The 8045-nt window shown below is 34.8% G+C and overlaps 1 non-coding gene across 1 annotated transcript; it reads left to right on the plus strand.

The window, feature by feature from the left end:
* Positions 1–915: 915 nt before the first annotated feature.
* LOC129053514 (U1 spliceosomal RNA) lies at positions 916–1075 on the plus strand. The gene has a single exon (XR_008518303.1). It is a non-coding gene; the product is annotated as a U1 spliceosomal RNA (small nuclear RNA).
* The last annotated feature ends 6970 nt before the right edge of the window (positions 1076–8045 follow it).

Below are 8045 nucleotides of genomic sequence, written 5' to 3' on the forward strand. Positions count from 1 at the left end.
GTTTTGTTTTTTCTTTAAAAAGTTAGTCATAAAATGCTACTCATATTTAGTAAAAATAATGAGGTGAGTGGGACATGGTGGTGCATTTGTCTAATCTCAAGTAGTTGGAAGGCTGAGGCATGAGTGTTCCTTGAACCCTGGAGTATGAGGCCTCTTTGAGCTATGAGCTATTATCTTGTCCCTGTAGTCCAGCCTAGGCCATGGAGCATAATCCTATGTATCGAACAAAAAGTAGAACTATGAAAAGTAATATAGCATTACAGTTTTTAATTCGCTTGTAGTAATGCATGGATAGTATATTTAACCAAAATATTTTAAGTTGGTAATACACCAGGAGGTCAGATGTTTGGGTCAGATTGCTAACTAGCTCCTCAACTGGCTAAATCTGTAATAATTGGTGAAGTATTTGTTCTAACTGTAATTGATTTTTTTATTTGTTAAATGGATTTACTAATGCTACCCGCTTAGGAAACTAACTGATATTAATTAGATTACCTCAGAAACTCGTTCTGAATGACACATATTAGGCAGTAAAATATTAGCTACCTCTACATATTATAAATTATTTTCATCTGCTTATATTTAAAGCTCATAGTGCACATGATAAAATTCCAGAAGACCGAGAATGGCTGTTAGATACAATAGAACACTCTAAGAGTCACTATGAAAAATGAGTATATCAGTGCATAAAATGTATGGTAGGTTTGTTTAGCAGTCATTTCATTGTTTATCATAGTGTTTTTCCTTACAATTTTGTAGAAGCCTGTATCAGAATTAAGAACTCTTTTAGAAAAGAAAAATCATGGATGATCGAAATTAACATTTTAAGGTGATACTGAAAATTATTCTGAATTCTATTACATTTATATTTGTATTTTCTTTCAAAGGCTAATGGAAGTCTTAAAAAGAAAATGGATACTTCCCTGCCAGGGGAGACACCACGATCATGAAGGTGGCTTTCCCAAGGAAAGGCGGATCTATTGCACTCTAGATGTGCTGACCCATGAGTTTTCCCCAAATGTGGGAAACTCAACTGCATAATTTGTGGAAGTGAAGGACTGTGTATGTGCCTTCACGTGGGAAAAAAAAAGAAAATTGAGCCATTTAGTGTATATAGAAAATAGAAAACCATATACTGGAAAGAATTAAATATGCCTACAAAAATTGTTGTCCTACAGTACAAAACAATAAAACATCAAATTATTATTTATTAGAAAAATCAAATAGTGCTAGGATGACACTTGCAAATGCTTGAGAACTTTGTCTAGATGAGGGGGATGGGGGAAGCCCCCAAAGGGCAGCATATATATATAGGAAAAAGAGAAGTAATTTTTAAATGCGTAAGCCATTGTTTATGTATTAATATTGCCACTAAAAATATTTATTTTGTGAAATGATTAGCATTGGTTTGTTTGTTCTTAAAAAGTAGTTTCCTTTTGGAAGAAACTTGTGTGAAATGGCCTAAAAATTATGTACCTAAAATAATTCAGAATTTTTCCCTAAATTATAAATCATTTGCAGGAATTGTAAAGATGTTATAGCTGTCAGCTTTCTTGCATTTTTTAAAAGTTTATTCTAATGAAGAAAATAAAATATAAGGTATAAAGTTACTTTTATACTCAAATTGTCAATCTTTTTAAATATTTAGAATTTGGAGCCAGTTGACCATGATGCTTTAGATGGGCATAAGACCTCTCCAACAGAAGATGCTCCATTATATCCTCATTCAACAGGCTCTATGTATCAGCAGGTTAAATAATAATAATAATAATTTTCTTTTTCAAAACTCATTTTGATGATTTACTTATATGGTCTTCAATTATTATTTTATTACATATTTTGTAACTTATCAGCTGTGACTGCAATTTAAAAAAAAATTTCTAGGACAGCTTTGGCAAGATGATCAGAGGAAGAATAGTTTAAGTGGGATCATGTTTTATTTTACCCTTGTGATATTTTCTTTGTAATTAGGTGCTACCTTGTCCTAGTTCATAAAAATGTGTGATATTTCAATAAGAGCATAAAGTAATTTATTTCATCTTTCTCAAAATCCAGTGGCTGTAAAACTTAACAATTTTACCAGCTTTAATATGAAATTTACTATAAAGAACAAATACTGACCAAAAATATATATAAAATCCATTCATGAGCACTTCTAAGTTAAAACAAATATTTGTGTTAAAATATTCTGGGAAGATTAGCCACAATGTGAGTAATGCAGTTTTCTTTTCTCTTTTCTCTTTTCTTCGCTTCCCTTCCCTTTCCATTTCTTTTCCTTCCTACCTTCCTTCCTTCCTTTCTTTGTTTCTTTCCTTTCTTTCTCCCTTTCTTCTTTTGTTTCGTTTGTTCTTTTGATAGATTTTCACTCTTGTTGCCTAGGTTGAAGTGCAATGGTTGTGATCTTGGCTCACTACAACTTCCACCTCCCGAGTTCAAGCGATTCTCCTGTTTTGTCCTCCAAAGTAGCTGGGATTACAGGCATGCATCTGGCTAATTTTGTATTTTTGGTAGAGACAGTGTTTCACTGTGTTAATTAGGGTTGTCTGGATCTCCTGAGTTCACAATCCACTCACCTCTGCCTCGGTCTCTCAAAGTCCTGGGATTACAGGGGTGAGTCATTGCACCCAGCCAGGTTAATCATTTAAAGCTTGTCTTGTGCTGTAACATTTAGCATGACTTCTCATCAAGTTCATGTAGCCAAGGGAAGGAATTACCTAAATTACAACAGTTGCCCAGAATAACAGCTGTATTGTTCAGAAACCTTATTTTTTATCACCAGAAAAATTATAAAATGGGGAAAAATGTAAAAAACAAGAAGATTTTAATTCTACGTGTTCTTCACATTTAATGTTTGATAGTTTGATTTCTTGTTGAGATAAAGAATATGGATATATTTTAACAGAAATTCTAAAATATTAAAACCTATATGTGCAATTTTCATATGTCACAATGTGTGAAGCATAGTAGACTATATTTTTGTGCTTGCAGCACTTTTTTGGTAGAATTTATTAAGTGATGCTTCTAAAATTTGGTTTCATTTAATCCCAGTGAAGTGCGTATTATCAGAATCCTCAGTAGGTTGAAGCACCATTGTACCAAGATTTCTGACTGCTTTGCTAGCCAGTCACAATTTTCCTTGAAAGCAGTAAGGGTTCTAGCTTATTTCTATATTATTTTAAAGCTTTTGTTGTTAGACGTAGGGTTTACTGAAGATATAAGTGCCTTCTGATTTTAAATAATTCATATAATTTTTTATTTCATGTAATATCTCAACGCCCATTGTTGGAAACAATAGGATATGAAGTGTGTTGTGTAGCTTGAGGAACAGCAATTTGTTTGTTCAAATTGGTAAGAATATACTATGTTTTTATCTTTTTATAGTACCTAAGCAGTAACATCAACCACTATGAATGCTAGTTGGCCTATTGTTATTTGCAGTCTATGTTTCTCTTCTGGCCTAGACTTAGATTTTGGAATTTCTGTTCCTTAGAGAGTGTAGGAGAAATATATGTAGATTAATCTTATCTCTGTATTACTGCAGCATCTCTATAAGTTTGCTACCTCAAGTGAATGCATCATGTTGTCCTGGATCTAATCACCTCCCAATCATCCTGGAGAGGATTCTTCAAATGGAGATCTACATGTCCTTCTTTAATGCACCCCTTAAATTATTACTGACATATTTGTGTAAACAGCTTTCCACATCTAACCTTCTATTTATTTTGAAGTCTATAACAAATTATTCATACCTATATTCTCCCTCCTATACAATCAAACTTTAGAACCTATTCCTTCTAACTGTATTTTTTACCCATCAATTAACTCACTTATTTGTTTCCCCAATATCTTTCACAGACTATAACAATCTGTCATTCTATTTTCTACCTCCATGAGATCAACTTTGTTATTTCTCACATATAAATAAAAAGATGCAATCTTTGCCTTTTATAGTTCCTGGCTAATTTCATTAACATAATATCCTTTATATGAAGCCTTTTTCTGAGTAATGTTTAGTCAACATATTGAGGTTTTTATGAAACTGAAATAATCACTTACATAAAATTTACCTTAACTGTTACCAAAATTCCTTGGGTACACAGGACTGTAGTTTGGAAACAGCTAAATGAACAAAGATGTCTTGAAGCTGTCTTAGGACACAAATATTGTACTCTTTTCTATCTCTTGTCTTACTTAGTCTTCAAATTAATAAAACTATTCTAGTGAATTATCTTGGGTACCAACATTGAAGAGCAAAAGAAATCAGTAATGCACTAATTTAACTTTATAAATACAAGGAAAGAAGTTACAACAAATACCAAAAGTTATTGAATAAAGTGATATACTGTTTATGCTGCTAATTTTCAAAGCACTTAATTTATTTATTAATTTTTATGATTATTGCTTGTTTCAAACATGGACTATTATAACTGAGTTCACAGAAAAGTTATTATAAAAGAGTAATAAAATAATAATATACACTGGATGTAATACAGTAAAGTCTTTTCAAGTAGACAGGAGTAAAGACAAGTGAGTTCTCTGCCATGAGTAACTTTGGGGTAATAAGCACAGTTTGGGGAGTAAGTTACTTAGTCTTTCTAGGATTCAGAATCTTCTTTGGAGAACAATGCATTTTCCAAATTACATAAGATTATTTACATGATTAAATCAGAATTATTAACACTCAATAAATATGCCTATTAACCGTAGTTGTGGAAGGAAGGAGAGCATAGACAGAAGCTCCAAAAGTCAAAACATGTTTGTAGCCATAAAGCAAAATACTGTTTGTTTACAAGTATCTAAGAAATTTCTGTATGCTTTTAATTGTGTCTTAGGTTTGTGACAAAGAAAGAAACAATACCCACATCCTGTCCTGGAGAAACTGATTGTATAGAAAAAGAATCAAGGAAGATATATGTGCTACAGTATGTTGCTGAGACAACATAAAGCAAAAGCAACCAAGTACAAAGGTGAGATAACTAATTTGCAATTTTATATTCTGTCTCTTTCATTTGCTTCTTGCTGGTATGATTAACCATCACTATATGTGTTAAATTCAACACCCTAGGGGTCATACGGTACCGGAACTTACATTACAATTTTTCTTCCAATAGTGGCTCTTAAGGAAGTATTGGTGAACATTCCATCTGTAGACTCTACTAAAAGTAAAGCTACCACGACTGCGATTCTTGGATGATAAAATTTACTGCATCTAGCAAAGAGAAAGAAAGTGTGTGTTTTGTAATCCTATATATGATAAGTGATGAGAAACTAGTAGCTAAAAGACAAACTATTTTTGCCCACTGAAAGGAAAAAAAGAAGAAATTCTAGAACCATTTACTACAGTTAAAATATTCTAATTTTTAAATTTAGTTTCTATCAACATCTGTACAGAAAAGTAAAAAATAATAATAATAACAATAATAAAGATCTTGAGTATAAACATTACCAAAATTTAGGTATCCCATATTCTCTTATTTGGAGATGTATCCTAAATAGGTGACCTACCGCTATGATCTAACTTTTTTACCGCTTTATATTCAAATGAATACCTTTCATAGGCAGTTTAATGATAATTCTTAACTAATATTTTTTACAAGTTCACATAACATAATTTGAAGAAGAAATTTGTTTCTTTAGCAGAAAAAGCTCTCATTTGAGAAAAATATACAGAGAATTTTAGAAAAAGCACAGGTTCTGAAACAGATAACATAAATATGTCAGTCATAGTATCTCAGAGATTTTAGCCATATTATGAAGAAGATCTTCCTGCATAATTCTTTTAAAGTACAATAATTTCTGATAGAAAAACAGTAGCTGCTATCAGAATCTTCAAAGTAATAATAATTAATAATTAGAATTTACCTCACTGTTCTGCTTCTCATCTTTGAAAAATCATTGTCTATATTTTCACCTATGCATTCAATTGCAAGAATACTGTTTCTGGTGGAAACTATATACATATGTATACATAAATTATATATGTATTATATATAGTTTATACTATACAAAAGCAATATACAATATATTAAATAATATATAATTATATAATACTATATATATTTATGTATAATATATATGGATTTACATAATAATATAATTATATATTATATAATATATTATATATAATTTATATATATTATATATAATATAGTATATGTGGCTGTTGGATCACAGAATTCATATGACAAGTAGCATCAGTATTTTTTATTCCCACAAGTTTTTCTGGTGGGTGAGATCTAACAGAGAGCTGATATTCCCACTCAAAAAGTGCTCACAACCTGAGATAAGAAGAAAAAATAATGCTTGTAGTATGAAAATAATTCTGTCCACTTGTCTTTTCATCAAGTGACAAATTAATATTAACAACAACTCGGGGGGAGGAGCAAAGATGGCTGAATAGGAACAGCTCCAGTCTGCAGCTTCCAGCGCGAGCGACGCAGAAGATGGGTGATTTCTGCATTTCCATCTGAGGTACTGTGTTAATCTCACTAGGGAGTGCCAGACAGTGGGCGCAGATCAGTGGGTGAGTGCACCGTGAGCCAGCTGAAGCAGGGGCGTGGCACTGCCTCACTCGGGAAGCGCAAGGGGTGAGGGAGTTCCCTTTCCAGGGGTGAAAGACTGCACCTGGAAAATCCAGCCACTCCCACCCGAATACTGTGCTTTTCCCACGGGCTTAGGAAATGGTGCCCCAGGAGAGTATAGCCCGCACCTGGCTCAGAGGGTCCTATGCCCACAGAGTCTCACTGATTGCTAGCACAGCAGTCTGAGAACAAACAGCAAGTCGGCAGGGAGGCTTGGGGAGGGGTGTCCACCATTGCCCAGGCTAGCTTAGGTAAACAAAGAAGCCGGGAAGCTTGAACTGGGTGGAGCCCACCACAGCTCTAGGAGGCCTGCCTGCCTCTGTAGGTTCCACCTCTGGGGGCAGGGCACAGACAAACAAAAAGAGAGCAGTAACCACTGCAGACATAAATGTCCCTGTCTGACAGCTTTGAGGAGAGCAGGGGTTCTCCCAGCACGCAGCTGGAGATCTGAGAACAGGCTGACTGCCTCCTCAAGTGGGTCCTGGACCCCTGACCACTGTGCAGCCTAACTGGCAGGCACCCCCCAGCAGGGGAAGACTGATACCTCACACGGACATCCAGGTACTCCAACAGACTTGCAGCTGAGGGTCCTGTCTGTTAGAAGGAAAACTAACAGAAAGGACATCCACACCAAAAACCCATCTGTACATCACCATCATCAAAGTCCAAAAGTAGATAAAACCACAAAGATGGGGAAAAAACAGAGCAGAAAAACTGGAAACTCTAAAAAGCAGAGTACCTCTCCTCCTCCAAAGGAATGTATTTCCTCACCAGCAATGGAACAAAGCTGGATGGAGAATGACTTTGATGAGCTGAGAGAAGAAGGCTTCAGACGATCAAATTACTCCGAGCTACGGGAGGATATTCAAACCAAAAGCAAAGAAGTTGAAAACTTTGAAAAAAATTTAGGAGAATGTATAACTAGAATAACCAATACAGAGAAGCGCTTAAAGGAGCTGATGGAGCTGAAAACCAAGGCTTGAGAACTACATGAAGAATGCAGAAGCCTCAGGAGCCGATGCGATCAAATGGAAGAAAGGGTATCAGCCCTGGAAGATGAAATTAATGAAAAGAATTGAGAAGGGAAGTTTAGAGAAAAAAGAATAAAAAGAAAGAGCAAAGCCTCCAAGAAATGTGGGACTCTGTGAAAAGACCAAATCTACGTCTCATTGGTGTACCTGAAAGTGACGGGGAGAATGGAAACAAGTTGGAAAACACTCTGCAGGATATTATCCAGGAGAATTTCCCCAATCTAGCAAGACAGGCCAACATTCAGATTCAGGAAATACAGAGAATGCCACAAAGATACTCCTCGAGAAGAGCAACTCCAAGACACGTAATTGTCAGATTCACCAAAGTTGAAATGAAGGAAAAAATGCTAAGGGCAGCAAGAGAGAAAGGTTGGGTTACCATCAAAGGGAAGCCCTTCAGACTAACAGCGGATCTCTTGGCAGAAACACTACA

This window comes from Pongo abelii, chromosome Y (genome assembly GCF_028885655.2).
Source record: "Pongo abelii isolate AG06213 chromosome Y, NHGRI_mPonAbe1-v2.0_pri, whole genome shotgun sequence".
In the NCBI taxonomy this organism is placed as follows: Eukaryota; Metazoa; Chordata; class Mammalia; order Primates; family Hominidae; genus Pongo; species Pongo abelii.